This window comes from Megalopta genalis, chromosome 3 (genome assembly GCF_051020955.1).
Source record: "Megalopta genalis isolate 19385.01 chromosome 3, iyMegGena1_principal, whole genome shotgun sequence".
Taxonomy (NCBI): Eukaryota; Metazoa; Arthropoda; class Insecta; order Hymenoptera; family Halictidae; genus Megalopta; species Megalopta genalis.
Window position 1 is genome coordinate 25,324,747 of NC_135015.1, and position 17,534 is coordinate 25,342,280.

The following is a 17,534-nucleotide window of genomic DNA, read 5'->3' on the forward strand; positions in this document are numbered from 1 at the left end:
TAGGAGTTCCGAGAATAATGCGAGGACCCAAGCGCGCACCCTCTGCGATCCGTTTCAGATTTCTCGATTGGAAAATTCTGCTTGTAAATAAATCGTTAAAAAATTTGCAGATTTTTTTATGGAACTTGTAGCGTGACAATATTTATATTTCGATGTTTATAAATCTTCATCTTCGTGTGAAGTAATAATAATAGCAGTAATAATATTAATATTAATAATAATAATAATAATAATAATAATAGTAATAGTAATGATAGTAATTAATAATGGTAACAATAATAGTAATAATAATAATAATAATAATAATAATAATAATAATAATAATGATAGTAATTAATAATGGTAACAATAATAGTAATAATAATAATAGAGTAATGATAGTAATTAATAATGGTAATAATAGTAGTAAAAATAGCAGTAATAATAATAATAATGATAGTAATTAATAATGGTAACAATAATAGTAATAATAATAATAGAGTAATGATAGTAATTAATAATGGTAATAATAGTAGTAAAAATAACAGTAATAATACTAATACTAATAATAATAGTAATAGTAATGATAGTAATTAATAATGGCAATAATAATAGTTATAATAATAGTAATAATAGTAATTAATAATGGTAATAATAGTAGTAAAAATAATAGTAATAATCCTAATAATAACAACAACAGCACTAACAATAGAAAAAGTTTGTTCCGCAACCCCTAACGCCGACCCGGCTAACCCGGATTCATGCTAGTTAAAACACGGCTATGCAACGGCGTGAGTAATTGTCTCGTGACTCGTGAGCGGGATCGGGAGAGCGAGTTCGCCGATAAGTAGACGGGGAGAAAAATTGCAAGTTGCGTGGGCGGCCGCTGACGTCGAAGACGCGTCGCCGCGGTCGCGGTTTAAGAGAGTTAACGCGCGGCGGTGGTTGGGTATGATGTTTTCCATAGAGGCCATCTGTCGAGGGCACCCCCCGTCGATTAATTGGAACCCCGCGTATTGATCCAATAACGCGGGCGCCAGATACACAAACCGAGGGAGAGAAAAGCCCGATAGGGAGAACCTCCGGACACGAGGGAAACGCGCAACACCCACGGAACGATCTCGTTCGAGACTTCTTTGCGGATCCTGCCACGCGAGCCTGCGTTAGGTCTTTGAGCAAGAAGTGGAGAATTGTCGATAGTTTCAGATTGTTTGCAAGAACTATCGACGACCATCGATAATATTATCCATAGTTCTCTGTCTATATAATAATGATGATAATAATGATAATAATAATAGAATAAAATGTAGCATAATTTAAAAGAATAATATTGACAGATATAAAGCAAATGGCCGAAATTAATTATGAGGATTAGCACTACGCACTTGTTATCTGAATTGCATAGTAATATTTATTTATATAGATATATATTTCAATAGGGAAACGATTTTTGTTACAATCGAGTTTAAGAATATTTGCGAAAAATAGAAAGAAAGGGAGAGAGAAGTAATGAGATATGGTTATAAAATAATTGACGAAGTAAAAAATGATAATGCTAATAATACAAAATAATAACAATAACAACAACAGTAATAATAATAATAGTAATGTCCACAAACAAACGGAGAGGGATACAGCGACGATAAAAGATTGTTTAAACGATAAAATCGAATTGTTAAAAAAGTCAGTGGTATTGCAGAAACGGTAAAAAATAACTGATTAAAAAACATATACATACTTCGATATAATTTATTAAATTATATATCTTATAAAAGCGTTTTATATAAACAAGATACGAAGTAAATCGAGCATATACAATGTAATTATTGAACTGCGGATCTTTATATAAAATAAAATGTATCTTCATCAATTGCAACAGAGATGATTCAAAGAATAATATCTCTTTCTTCAATAATTTCAGTTAATTGAAAATATAATATATAGATGTCCTAAAATTTCTTTTAATATTTTCATTGTTTGAGAAATTTCACCTGTCCATTATTTTATATAAACGCACAAAATCCACAGTTTAATAATAACAATAATAATGATCATTATTACTATAATAATTCTTACTATTAGTTACTATTATTATTATTATTGTTATTATTAGTTATTATTATTGCTGTTATTATTATTACTATTACTGTTATTATTATTATTACAGTAAATCACACACTTTTCTCAGCGATAGCAACGGCCAGCCGGTTAAATCGCACCGCGTTCAAAAGCGAAAACCGTCGAACAGCTGAAAGAAGTCGGCAGCTTGCGGATTAAGGTTTTCGCGGAGAGATCGCGGCACGTTCCGCGGGAAGCCTAACCCGACGGGTTGACGCGCGGCCGTGCACTCGAACGCAAAAGCACACCCCCTTCGCGAGAGGGTTGGTCCCTCGCGCTCCCCGCGTCCTGTCCCCACCCCCTCGAGAACTCGGCATAAAGTCTTTAAAGCGAGGTTACTTTCATTTGGCCGCGGCGACGACGACGACGACGACGACGACGACGGGAACGACGACGTGTTCCGCGCGTTAATTGTGCACCTTAATTAAAACTAATATCCAGTCCAAATTAAAATAAATTGAGTCGGCCTCTTGCTCGTCCTTCCCGATGAAAAAGCCGGCTTGGAAAACGCGCGCGGCCCGGGAGAGAGCTCGTGTTCCGTGACGCGGCGAGCACCGGCAACCCCTTTCGATCGCGGCACACGCTGCAATTATCTTAATGGACGTTTACGCGTGTAACGAATCACGGGTCGGAGCTCCGCGTGTCCGGCGTCCAACTTCGTAACGGAAACTCGAGCCGATTTTAATCCGTTATTTAATTACGCTTGATTATTTGTTTAGCGTGGACGGATCGGATATCCTTTTAGTCTTTTTTTTGTTTTGTTGTTGTAGAAATTCAACGGAATAATCATGATGATAATAAAGTGGTAATAATAAAGCTGTAACCTACCTGAGTCGCTAATAACCCCTAAGTGGTTGGTGCGACCTTAAAAGACCAGTATTAAAAAGATAATGGTAATAATACCATTAATAATGATAATAGTAATAATAATACCATTAATAATGGTAATAATAGCAGCAATAATAATGATAGTAGTAATAATAGCAATAATAATGATGATAATAATAATAATACAGTAACAATGCAACTAAAAATGAAAGTAATATAATTACTATATAATATATGTTCACTGTCCCCATTCCTGGTCGTTTTTTTTCTAGAGCATTATATTACAGAATTCTTATAGAATTTTAGATATTCTAGAATTCATATAGAATTTTAGATATTCTAGAATTCATATGGAATTTTAGATATTCTAGAATTCATATGGAATTTTAGATATTCTAGAATTCATATAGAGAATTTTAGATATTCTAGAATTCATATGGAATTTTAGATATTCTAGAATTCATATGGAATTTTAGATATTCTAGAATTCATATGGAATTTTAGATATTCTAGAATTCATATAGAATTTTAGATATTCTAGAATTTATATGGAATTTTAGATATTCTAGAATTCATATAGAATTTTGTATTCTAGAATTCGTATAGAATTTTGTATTCTAGAATTCGTATAGAATTTTATATCATAGAATTCTTATAGAATTTTACATTATAGGATTTTATATTCTAGAATTCTTGTAGAATTTTATATTATCGAATTCCTCTAGAATTTTATATTATAGATTTCTCGTTGGATCAAGGTAGAGCAGGCGTATCGAAGTAGACGTTGTTCACACTTTGTTCGATTTTTATTGAAAGCTCATGATTGCTCGTTCCGACAGGCCTTTACATGCTCTCTCCCTAAAGCTACTGCTCGGAGAAACTGCTCGTCGCTCGCACGCGTGTCGCGTGTATCGCCAAAGTATGATTCCACTACGTGTGCATCTCTATGATACGGGCAGTGCTGCTTCGAACAATATATATGTATATAACGATCGATCGCAAATACGGCGATCACGTGTGTACGTTTGTGCGCGCGTGTGCGTTGGGCAGCCCGATCGCGGGCCACCGCAGCGTGCGATGCATGCAAATTGCTCGTTGTTAATTGGCCGCGAGATATCCAGTTCCTAGATCGTTTCTCTCTCTCTCTCTCTCTCTCTCTCTCTCTCTCTCTCTCTCGGGCTTCGTCGCGGACTTTTCGAAACGCGGAAGAAGCCGCAGCAACGATCGATCGCGGAAACGGCGACGGCACGCATGAACGCGGACGCTGCGAAAATATTTGAACGACCGGCCCTCGATTCGCGACTTCTCGCAACCCCTCGCGGCTCGTGCTTCCTCCACTCTTGCCCTATTTTGGGGCCATTTATTTAATCTGAGTTTATTTCATTTTATTTTATTTTATCTGACTTTACTTCATTTTATTTTATGTGACTTTATTTTACTTCATTTAACTTTGTTTTATGTTATTTTATTTTATTTAAGAGCTAATAATGCTCATTATAATACGAGGTAAAAAAAGAACAAATATACTAACAGCGAGTTCATGATGATGAAAATATAGTAAAAATGTAAGGGAATAATTTTGACAAATAGAAATTGAACCGACAGAAATTAATTACGATCGAGGTTATCGCGAGCTTTTTACTCTTGCGATCATTTACATAATTTAAATTTGAATTTACACATTTACATTAAATAGGGAGAAAGTTAATTGCAGTGCTATTTAATTATTGGCAAGAATGCGACAATTGTTAGCAATCGTTTAGCTAATTTCAACGCTGGTGAAATATTCGACGCGTTTGCCAGCAGCGTCGCACGTGCGCGACGACTATGATCTTGTATCTCGCGTAAAGAACATTTCGAATCAATTTTATAATGTAATATAATAACAGTAATAATATTTATTTGATCAGCTGGAGAAAGTCTCAGTGTTACAGTAAGCATGATAATGGGTTGTAGGAGTAGCATAACAAAAAAGAAGTAGAGAGAAAAGAGAAGAAATTTTGTGAATTTAATTATTAAGAAAATTCTAGAACTTAGCGAATGAACTGAACAAATACGAAACTGAAACAGCGTTAAAACGACGTAATAATTTCAGGATATCGTTACGTTATTGTCAACAAATTACGATCACTATACGAAAAACATGTCCATTCAATTTATATCTCTTAAAATTAACTTTTCCACTATTCTTATTTTGCATAAATATCCACAGTCTAGCCATTGCTGTCTGCAAATTAACGTAGCACAAAGACAATTATGAACATTCATTTTCGTTGCAATATATTCGAATAAACTGAATTCGACTGTTATTATCATCAGCTATGATAAATTTCAACTTCTTAGTTTCGGTTCAACGAATTAAATTGCTTCGAGTTTCCAGGAATTTCAGTGCTCGATCGTCGGCGAGGAACTAAAAAATCGAGTGTCTTCGGGACTTGCGTTATCGCACAGAGAAAATCGTCGCCTCTGAGCGCACATTTTCTAGGTCCGTCATTTTCTAAGCGCGTCATTTTTTAGGCTGTCATTTTCTAGCCGCGTTATTCGTCCCTAAATCCGCGAATCATCGAAACGCGTATTTCGAATAATCGAAGCCGGCGAAATGTTTCCAACGCGTCGAGTTCGAGACGAAAGAGAAAAGGGTTCGCCCGCGAACATCTAACAGAAGGGTGCTAAATATCGTCCGCGTGAACAACGGTGGCATCACGAGAACACCGCGGAGCCGACCGGCGTCGATGATGCTGTCTGCGTGGTCCCCGGTACATACATACGTCATAGATACATCGAATATACATGTAATACAGATGTCTAAAATGGCCTCTATCTAATCTAGAACAATGTCTACACAACAACGACATCTGCTCGCGACCGTGTGATACTCTAGGCTCTACACATCTATAGGGTTCTCTTGTCTAAGGTGTCTCTCACGGGGGATGAACATGGCGGAGTCTGTTTTCTCTTTAAACGATCTCCGTGGATCCCGTCTCTTCGATCCCGAGGATCTGTCTCTTCGTGCGCAGCAGTCCCCTAGAGGCCCGTTGAATTAATCCGCAGGATTATCGTGGTCCCTCGGGATTATCGTAGGTCCCCAGATTTCGCCGGGTTCTGGGTCCTCTTCTTTCCGGCATTTTATAGCTCCTCTTTTCTCCAGGATTTCGCAGAACTTGCTGTGCCCGCAGGTGCGTACACGGGGTCGAATCTACTCTACACTGACGTGAGACAGAGTCTATATATTTCTCTCTCTCTCTCTTTCTCTCTCTCGTCGATTCGTTTCTCCTCTCGCGTGTGCACCCCGCAGCCCCTCTTCGCCCTGTTCCGGCGCGAGTCGCGCCGCCGCCTGGCGGCTGTGCCCTCTACCAGCCGGTAGGAAGGTTAGATGACAGCCCACCCCCAACATTACCACTACCACCACCGGAGCACCACCACCACTGCCGTCACCGTCACTAGCACTAGGCACCGTATATAGCTCGGCCACCTCCACGTGCAGCTACGAGGGTAGGGCACGACCACCAATACCGGCACCACCACCACCACCACCACCGCCGCCACCGCCATCGTCATCCGTGAAATCCGACTCCGACCTCGAAGCTTCTCTTCTCGTCCGAATCGTAGACATGCCGCGCCCGTTAATCCAACGGCTAATCAATTTCTCGCCGCCGGCTCGAACGAATCCTCGATGTTCTCCCTCGGATAAATAATCAATTCGTTATAATGTTACTCCCGAGATCGATCCGCACTTGTGAACACCAACCCCCGAGAAGACCAGAGCCGGAGTCCGGAGCTCTCGTGGACCGTGCCGAAGCGCGTCGTCTCTCCTCCGAAAGGGGCGAGCGAGTCGAGCCGGATAGGGGATCGATAACGGAGAGAGAGAGAGAGAGAGCGAGCGAGAGAGAGAGAGAGGCATCGATAAACATCGTTCTGTGAACCGGTGTTCACCAGAGGCCTGTTCCAGTGCTCGGTGTTTACAGCGTCTGATGAATTAGCGGGGAATCGATCGGTTGCGGAACAACGCGGAGAGAAAGAGAGAGAGAGAGCGATTCTGATGTGCTCCGTCGGGGGTGCATGTGTGCGAGGGTTACGATCGCGTCCGTGTACGTCATTCGGACACCGATCGAACATCGCGGCTAGAAACTCTGATCGAAACTGGGGAAACCGAGCTGCCTAGAGGGGGAGAATCTAGAGAGAGAGAGAGAGAGAGAAGGAGAGAGAGATAGAGAAATATAGAGAGACGGAGCGTGCGAGAGAGGGTCGAGGGAAAGAGAAAGCCTAACGATCGACCTAAACCCGGCGTTAACCTTTTCATCGACCCCGTTCGAGTTCTCCACTACCCCGTCGTGGCGCCGCTCTAATTCGGTACACCGAGCCGAGCCGAGTCGCGCACGGAAACAAGCCTGATTCATTATTCAATGAACGATATCGCGGGCCCGACGATTCCCGAAAAACTAGGCCAATCCAACCCGTCGCCGCCTTCGCCTCCGCCGCGTTCACCCTTCCAAGAATCAGCGAGAAAGAGAGAGAGAGAGAGAGAGAGAGAGTGAGAGCTCGCGTCTCTGGGCCCAGAAAGCGGCCCGAGTTCGCCGATATGCCGAGGAGAACGCGAGCGATTTCGTCGTCCTCGAGGCCGATCCTCGGAACAATTATCATCCGCAGGCGGCGGCGTTCTTCGGCATAAATTCGTCCCCGAATATCGCCGCGACTCCGAGTTCTCCGAACGGCGGCGGCGGCTGCCTCGAAAACAGAGGGCCGAGAGGAGGTTTAGCGTCCGAGAAACGCGCAGGGGCTCGGCCATCTTGCGGCTCCGTGCAGTTCGAGGTTGCATCGGGTCCACTCGGTCCATCGTTACCAACTGAGCAATCCCTTTCGTTTCCGGCGAATCGCGACGGTCGCTCCCTCGGCCACTTGCTCGCCTCCGGGCCACCCTCTTCCGAAGGCTTCCGAGTTTTCGGCCGAGAGGGCCAAGCTCGGTCGCACCTTTGCAGCCTGAAAATCCACGAAATCGCGGCCTCCTCCCCCCGCCTCTGACATCTTTAGCTAACATCGCGGCGGTCGGAACGCGACCTTTCACCGAGCACAAAGAGCGTACGAAACACTTCGCGACATCCCCCATTTTCTCTCTCTCTATCTCTTTCTCGCTTCCGTTCTTGTTCTCGTTCTCGGGTGTTTTATGGGTCCTTCGGGTTCTCCGGGTTCCGTGGAGCTCCACTCGGTCCCGAAACACACTGGGTTTCCATCGACGAGGCCCACCGAACGAGGACAATGTCCCATCACACCAGTAACTCTTCAAAGGCGTACTGCTGTGACAGGACAATATCCCCGGCAAGTGTGTCCATGGTGGAGTAGACCGCTGCGTCCTTGTTCGAACACCTTTTCAAGCGTACTGCCTTCCTTCCGGTCTCTCTCTCTCTATCTCTCTCTCTCGCGGTCGCAGGGTGGATCGCCGAGTTTCGCGAGTTTTCACGCCCTCTCGGAGGTTAGCCAGCGCGCGTTGGTCGATCGTTCGAGGTTACGCGTCCGGCCCGAGGCTCGGGCCGGGACCCGGCGAGCTTTCCCGGACGAGAGAGCGACGGAAAAACGAAGCCGGGGCCGAATTGGGTGGTGGTGGGCTCCGATCGTGGCTCTCGGTGTCTCGCCGCTGGCGACGTCCGGTCGAATCTTGGCGGAGGCGGTATCGCACGGTCGAGCGTCCCGACGGCACTGCGTCGCTCGGTGTCGGCGCCGCTTCCGCACCCTGCCCCTCCCCCACCAACGGGGGTAGTTTCTCCTACAGGCTCGGCCAAGCCCCACCAGCGCGCCCTCTCCTCCTGGATCCCGAGCCCCACGGCGGCTCGCGAGGGTGGAAGGGCGGCGCTGGTAGGGATGGGATCAAGTTCAATATAGACTCACGAATCCGAGTCAATTTCAATGAGCAACTTTCGTTCCGTGGCTCTCGATTGCTGGCCGAACGCGCGATGTCGCGGGCTTGGGATCATTATGGTCGAGGCGATGGTCCGAGCTCGGATGTTTTCTTTCTCTGTGCAGTCGCGAGGATTTTTTATCGTATTTAATAACTCGTTTGCAACTCGAATGGCGAGTCTGAGGCGTCAATGGAAGTTGTTGCACCGTTTTTGAGAGTAATTAATAATATTGGTAACATTAGTCGCGTTTAAATTAGCTGGGACCCGATCGCGATTTTATTTTCGTTTCGCGACGGGAATTATTTTTGGCGGCGTTGACTTTTCGGCGATTCTTAATATGCAGAAGATGATCTGATAATGTCGAGGAATGTCTGGGAATGTCGGTGCATTTTGGAATTGCTAAAATATTTGTGCCAGCTGTAGCCGGGAGAACTTTTTATCCCTGAGCTACTTTTGCCGAAAAGTAAATGATTTACTTAACTAATTAATATTTATGGGACGTGGCTAATTTCGCATTCGATTTATTTATTCTTACAGGATTTTATATTACGAAGGAATAAAATTAGTGACAGAAGAGATCTTTTTTCTCAGTGTAACTGGAAAGTTCTTTCTTTTATTTTTTGTGAAACAGCAATTCGAAGATGCACCGTCGTTGCACCAATTTCTGATCGAAGCATGTCCTAAATTCTGATCATATTTGTTACTAGGTACTCTAAAATGTCACGCAAGGGTTTTATTAGATATTATAATTTTATCGTTTAAGTAAAATTAAATTTTTAATTAAATTTTTTAATCCAGTGAACCATATTTGTTATTTTCTTGCTAATTCTCTGAACTTTCCTGTTCATTTCATTTTCTCTCTGACCTGCTTTCGTCTAGACATCTTCTAATGTTCTTTTCATATCATCGGGGTGATATTTTTGGATTATATTTTTAAATTTGCGACTGTTTGGTACGCGATTCGTAAATATTTCGAATCTATTTTCTATTCGAATAAATTCGAATAATCAATCTTCTATTCAAATAAATTCGAATAATCAATCTTCTATTCGAATAAATTCGAATTATTCTCTATTCGAATTAGAACATTATTCGAATTTATTTGAATTCATTCGAATGCAGAATTATTCGAATCTATTTGAATTCATTCGAATGATTCGATTAATTCGAATGCATTATTCGAATAAATTCAAATAAATTCGAATGATTCTGCGTTCGATCGAATTATCCTCTACTCAAGCAAAACGATCCAAACGATTCTTTCCAAGAAAGATTTCGAATCACGACGAGTACGAATTCACCGAATCGAAGTGTTCGAACCTGTTTGCGAGGTACTTGATCCCATCCGTAGCGGCTAGTGCGCGTGTCTGGCCGCGTATATTCCGCGTGCGACCGTGCGGGGCGCGCCGGCGAGACGAACAGAGACAGACGAGGGCAGGGAGCGCGGCCAGGCTGAAGAAGGGAGGCCAGAGAAAGGGAGGAAAGTAACCCTCGACGTTGCCGAGGGCCAGCGGGGGACTATGCCAGCACCGCCTCCGCCTCCGCCGCTGTCTCTCCGGCTCGAACTCCGTCGCTCCGGCATTGGCTGTCTATTCAAACTACTCAAAATACTCGAATTATTCTCGCGGCAAGCCCCTTCGTTACGCATCCAAGATTATTTCGATAAGAAGCACGGGATCGGCGGAACGTGCTCCGCATCCGTCGCCGGTTTTGCCATTGTTCGCGCGGCCGTGGATTCCGCGGCGTTCGGCTCGATGCGGCTCTCTCTCCGCCGGCTTTCTCCTCTCGTTTCCGTCCGAACGAAGCGTAATCTCGGCTCCGATTCGCGCCAGTCGAATTTTCGAAGCACGAGAACGCGGCGGCTCGCGAGGGCCCGATAAGGTCACGGCTGCTAATCGTCCGCCACCTCGACTCCCGTTGATCACGCGATCGCCGAAAAGGGACGTCGCCGTTTCCTTTTTTTTTTGCCCGATGCATCTTCCCTTTCCGTCCAGGGCCCTTCGGCCCCGCGACGACGACACCCGTCACCGTGCGGCCGCAGTTCTCCCTCGTTAGCGTAACGCGGCGCGACGTTATCGAGTGGCGAGACGCGCGCTGTTCCGTCGCGTGACGTGTACGATTGGTCAGGCCGCGCGGCGCGGAGGGGATCGGGGCGCGACGCTAACGAGGAAAGACAGTGAATTCAATCTGCTCGCGCGGGGCGTGATGTGGCCAGAAGGGACGGTGCACGGAATAATTATGTAACATCGATACAGCCGGGTGAATTCGTCCTGGAAAGCTTCCTCCGCCGCCTCCTCCTCGCCTCACCCCCGTTTCGCCGGCGAGGGAAATTCGAATTGAAAAGCCGCCCGGTTTGCGTTCCGGAAGCGAACGATCGAATTCCAGCGGGCAAGACGGCGACGGATGCGGAAACGGTTCCGGTGCGTGGACAATTTTCGTGTTATCCAGTTCCGACGGTTTTTCGGGAAATTCAGCGCGCGGAAGTTCGTCGTCGCCGCCGGCCGATCTGGAATTTTTCCGTAGAGGGATGATTTTTGGAGGAACGCCGGGATTTCTCGTCGAACGGGGAACCACCAACGGGCGCGGGGTGATCCTCGGAGGTCGGTAAACTTTGGCCAGAAGTCAATTTTTCGAATCGATATTTCCTGATATTTAGTTTTCTGCCGACAACCCCTTGAAATCTTGATGCCGGAAGCATTAAATTTGTCAGGGATCTTTATAATGCAATATACCGTTGCAGAGACAAATTTGTTAAATTTAGAGCGAATGGAATTGTTTTTGTTATTTTTACCGGACTGCGGGTCTTAGGCGTTTGCGTTCAAATTTGGTGGCCACGCTATTTAGTTCAATTTAATTTATTTTTATTTAGTTTAATTTAATTTAGTTTAATTTAATTTAATTTATTTTAATTTATTTTAATTTAATTCAATTTAATATAATTTAATTTAATTTACTTGTATTTACTTACAGATATTTATATATATATTTGTTTATATATCGTACTTAAAAAATGAAGAAGATCGAAAGAATTTCAGATCGTCGACATATTTTCCTCGACCCTTTAAAGCGTTTAAATGAAGAGGGATGCTCGTGTTTGGCTCCCGACCCTTGCAATTGACCCTGGCAGGTTTTATTTCGCATAAAAATCCGCAGTCTAGTTACTCGACATAAAAAATGCAAGTTTATATATTCATGTACGCGAGTACTTGTATTTTAGTCACTTCGTCGTGGTAGAAGCGTCTTAAGATACAAAACGGGTTCAAGGTTTGCAACCCTCGAAACTTTGACAAGGCTTATAGGCAGCAAAGCGATTAAAAGTGATTGATTTCGGACTTTATTTCACGCGGAGGCTTACACAATTCTGAATAAGAATACGCGAAGTGTGCGACCTCCGGTCTGAGTTATTTTAGTGTTCCGCATGCATCGTTCAGACGAATCATAGATAATGATTAGACTGCGGATTTTATGCATCTATGGCGGAGATGAGTGGATCAAATGCGGTATATTGCACGGACGTTTAGGCAGTTTGATGCTATCGCTGTATTACTGTCGACTCGTTAAAATTATCTGAGTCGTTGTTGCAGTTAATGAGGACGATTTTTATTTTATATAAAAATGAGTCTGTGGTCGAGTGGTCCATTACACGTCCATACCACACAATAAAGTAAAATAGATGAAATAAAACGAGAAAATAGAATAGAATAGAATAAAATACTACAAATTTCAATCAAATCAAGTAGAATAAATTAAACTCGAATGAAATGAAATAGAATAAAATACAATAAATTAAATTCAAATGAAATGAAATAGAATAAAATACAATAAATTAAACTCGAACGAAATGAAATAGAATAAAATACAATAAATTAAACTCGATTGAAATGAAATAGAATAAAATACAATAAATTAAACTCGAACAAAATACAATAATTTACGGCAACGATTTACTACTTCCAGTCGCATCCCCTGACTTTGTTCTGCCTCGGCTACAACACACAAACGTCGCTGCAAACGTATTTAATCGAGGCCATAATCGTCATAACAAAAGATTTATTTTAGCCTCCCAGTCTGCTAAGTATCGTCCATCGAAGCCGCCATTTCGAATTACAAAAGTGCTTGGCTTCAGATAGCCAGCGACCTCGAAAATCTTAAATTACAAAGTTGCAGAAAAATTTCACGGAATCGAGACTTTCGTCTAAAAATGACCGATCTCCGGACCACTGTGGGACGGAGGGATGATTCGCAGGAAAAAGCCAGCTAATGCGAGATAGTAGCCCGGAGAGAGAAAAAGAGAGCGAGAGAGAGAGAACGAGAGAGACGAGTTTACGGGGAAATTAGGCGGCGAAAGAGAAAACGAGCGTCGCATCTTCCGATAGACGTTCCCGTAGGGGCGGAACGTTGGAAAAGGGAGCGCGCGACACAACTCGGAGGGGCGTATTGATCCACCAGCTGCGCGTTCTCTTACCCCTCGCTCCCCTATTCTCCCAGCCTCTCCTCCCGCACTGGCCGACTCCCTCGAACGGCTCTCGCCCCGTTTCACTCCGCTCTCTCTCTCTCTCTCTCTCTCTCTCTCTCTCTCTCTCTCTCTCCCCCTCACTCTCTTTCTCGCTCGGCTCTGCCCGCAACCCCTAGCTCTCTCGTTCCCTCTCTCTTTTGCTGCTGCACCCCCTTAACGTCTCTCCTCGCAGCTACGGCTATATAGACCCTTTTTACAGGATATTTCATTTCGTTAACAACAACAGCGAGAACTTAGACTTCGACTTGTTTATTTCAATATCAAAAATCGACTTATTTATTTCGATGTCGAATCGATTTATTTATTTCCATATTGAATTTGACACATTTATTTCAGCTGCGAATTGATCTATTTTATTTAAATATCGGATCGATTTAATTGATTTCAATATGGAATCGATTTAATTGATTTCAATGTCCAATTGATTTGATTTATTTCAATGTCCAATTGATTTGATTTATTTCAATATCGAATCGATTTAATTTATTTCAATATCCAATCGATTTAATTTATTTCAATATCGAATCGATTTTATTTATTTGAATATCGAGTCGATTTATTTAATCCAGCATTTTTTAACTGGACGAGCCCTTCCTGTCAGAAAATTCGAGGGAAAGACCGCCGATTTTACCCATTTACGACAAAACTGAACAGTTGCGATTCCAAATGGCAGAAGGATTAAAGGATTTATAGAACAATAATGCATTATTTGTATGCTATTGGAATATTACAGAAAGAAAACGGGTGTTTTCACCCCTACATTGAAATATATTAAATCAACCCTCCATTGCATGTATTGTTACAACAACTTAAAAAATATCTACTAGATGTATATATATATATATATATATATATATATATATATATATATATATAATATACACTTAAACAATAATAACATAAAATTAAACTAAACAAAGACAATATTGTTTAACGATGTTTATGACTGTTCCTCCATTTTGGCCGATAAATTGATGCTGTATAAATGAAAGATTCCCGTACGACTTCCGTTTCCGAGAAGCGATGCAGGCAATTTTTATGTTGCATTATTTTGCTGTCTATTAATTATCGAACAGCTGGTGGCATCTATCGGTGCTGGTCTCAAGTAGAAACGCGTGGAACGTCGTACGGAAGCAGCCACGCTGCTTGTGATTCAGAATTCTGCTCTTTAAGCTGCGGAACATTTGAGTATTCAGTTGCCTGCCAGTCCGGCCGTATGCAACAGAGGGTTAAATGAAATTAAATATAGCGATGGGAATGACGCCCTCGCGAGCGATATCGACGATCTCTCGTGGCCGTTCGTTCCTGCTCCGTGGCATCGTCACGGTCGCCACACGCGTGTCGCGAAGCATCCATCGACCGGCTCGATGGAACTCGCAAGACCCTTTCCAGCCGAACGAGCTTGCCGAGCTTCGCGTGCTCGACGGCTTTGTCTCTCTTTCTCTCCCTCTCTCTCTCTCTCTCGGCCTCTCTCTCTATCTCCCCGCAAGTTCTCAAGGATTCGCGCCCTCGATACATCGTACAATGGCCAACTATCCTGTCGCCTCGGTGCCATCGCTGCTGCTACTGCTGCTGCTGATACTCGTCGTCCTCGTTCCGTTCTCTCTCACCTCTTCGTTGCTCCAGCGGCGAGCACTTTTTCTTCAACCCCCGACGGTGTTCTCGAGGCTGCTGGTTTGCGCTTGCTCTACGCTTCGCGCCGAGCCGCACAGTGCGCTCAAGAAGTTCCGTCGAAGTCGAAGAATTTGCAGAAATGGGTTAAAGGGTGATTTTTTAGGATATACATAGTGTGATAGTGTCTTTGATCTTGATGTTGGATTTGAAATGTTGCAACGAAATTTTGTTTAACATTATTTGATTTAATATAATTTCATTTAATTCAAAAGTTAATACAATTTAATATAATTTAATTTAATGTAATTCAGTTTAATTTAATACAACTTAATACAATTTAATATAATTTAATTTAATGTAATATTTAGTTTAATTTAATATAATTTAATTTAATGTAATATTTAGTTTAATTTAGTATAATTTAATTTAATCTAATTCAATATAATTTACAGGTAAACACCCATTTTTGCTACACAGAACAGAAATATTAAAATTAGATTTATCCAATGGGGTAGTAAAGCCGGTTACTGTAGGGTGACCAATTGCTGTGTCTTTGGTTTGTTTTTGGGCATACTTAACTTTATCTTGATCGAATAAGACATACTAAATATTAGCATTCTTTTGATCGGTTTATTTTTCAGTAAGAAAGATTTAATATGTCTTATTGCATAAATACAAGATGAATTATGAATTCTCTAAGAAAAATGTGATGCATCCAGTAACACGTATAGTTAATATAAATTTATCAGCGCGTCAAAATGCACGGGAAATAATGTATAAATGTATGAAAGTATAAACGTACAAACGTATAAATGTATAAACGTATAAATGCATAAACGTATAAATGTATAAACGTATAAATGCATAAACGTATAAATGCATAAACGTATAAATGCATAAACATATAAATGAATGTATTTAACAGAAACGATGTATGGCATATAAAAAATCCACTCGAGCCAAATACCGGATGAATCACAATTTGTATGAAATACTCCAAAAGTTCGGCACAAGCGTACAAGGTTAAAAAATATTTCAGTGTTTAAACAACACTTCAGCTTTAACGTGAAAAATTATCTGATCTCTGCGAAAAGTTCTTCGATTTCAACAGAACTTCGTCACTTTTCCACCCCACTGCGGTCGAACGTCCGCGCTCTATCTCCCAGAGTGTACTCTGCTCTCCTCTCGTCCCACAGAACCGAACAGAACCGGGGTGGTCCCGATGCTGATCCTCGCGACCCGACTTCACCCTCTCTAGCAGCACGAACCTGCTGCTCCGAAACCTCCGCCTCTCGCTTCCACGGCCTGGCATCCACCGAGTTTCACCCGAGTTTGGCGCACCCTGCGCTCTATAACCGAGACACCCCACCCGGCATTCCTTACGGTCGCTCGCGTGACCCGATGGGCTACATAGAGCAGGCCCGCCGCCGGCTCGCGAGTCGGTCAAGAGCCCTGGAACCCACAGTGTCCGGTCATTTTAGCCGACGAATGCTCGCCGGGCGATCGCCGCGCGGTCAAACTGATTAGACCGGCAAAAATGACCTTGAACCGATTCAGTGAAGATGGCCTGGAAGATACGGGAACGCGGTGTACCAGGTTTCAACCCCGTGTAACAGGGTAGCAGGGTAGCTCCGAGAGAAATTCGCGTCTCGACGGAGGATCGACAATGTTCAAGGTCGCTTTTAGTTTAATCCTCTTCGGCCGTTGCGTAAGGGATGATGGCCGGTGCATGCGTAATCTTTTTGTCTTTTTTTTTTATCTTTTTACTTCTCTTTGGCACGGTCTAATTGAGGGTGGCAACCACGGTGTGAGGAGAAGGAGTCGGTTAGGACGTTGAGAGTTTACTTAAAGGTGCTGCCGCGAGAGGTGCATACAATTTTGCTCGAAGAATTCACTCGAAATTCATTCTACTCGAATCAAATTTCCTTCGACGAATTTATTCGAAATACTACTCGAATTGAATTTCCTTCGGCGAATTTTCTTGAAATACTACTCGAATTGAATTTCCTTCGGCGAATTTTCTTGAAATACTACTCGAATTGAATTTCCTTCGACGAATTTACTTGAAATACTACTCGAATTAAATTTTCTTCGACGAATTTACTTGAAATACTACTCGAATTAAACTTCCTTCGACGAATTTACTTGAAATATTACTCGAATTAAATTTCCTTCGACGAATTTACTTGAAATACTACTCGAATTGAATTTCCTTCGACGAATTTACTTGAAATACTACTCGAATTAAGTTTTCTTCGACGAATTTACTTGAAATACTACTCGAATTGAATTTCCTTCGACGAATTTACTTGAAATACTCCTCAAATAAAATTTCCTTCGACGAATTGAGAAAATGAGACACGATTATTCGAAGCTTGCACCTCATCATTATAATTACCGATTGCCAATAATTACAAAAATGGTGTGCAAAGCTCGAACGATCCTATCTCTCCCTCCCAAATTGTCCATTTGTGTTTACAAGCTGTAGAAAAATTAAGAAAAAATTACCGCGCTCCACTTCTCACACCCCTCGACAACTATACAGTTACTAGTCGATATCCTGAACATCCGATTTGTCCCTTCGCGCA

The 17,534-nt window shown here is 42.6% G+C and overlaps 2 protein-coding genes across 10 annotated transcripts in view; one reads left to right on the forward strand and one right to left on the reverse strand.

The window, feature by feature from the left end:
• The window catches only part of msi (RNA-binding protein musashi), a 241,959-nt gene that overhangs the window by 210,760 nt on the left and 13,665 nt on the right, over positions 1 to 17,534 (forward strand). The window contains exon 1 of one of the 9 annotated variants that reach the window (XM_033473328.2): positions 10,693 to 11,416. The exons of the other annotated variants lie outside the window; for them this stretch is intronic. The gene's annotated coding sequence lies outside the window, so the exon portion shown is untranslated. Of the gene's footprint in view, positions 1 to 10,692; positions 11,417 to 17,534 lie in introns of those variants that run through there. 9 annotated transcript variants of the gene reach the window in all.
• Positions 1 to 17,534, reverse strand: part of LOC117221957 (uncharacterized) — a 94,989-nt gene that overhangs the window by 25,538 nt on the left and 51,917 nt on the right. The gene's annotated exons all lie outside the window — the stretch shown is intronic.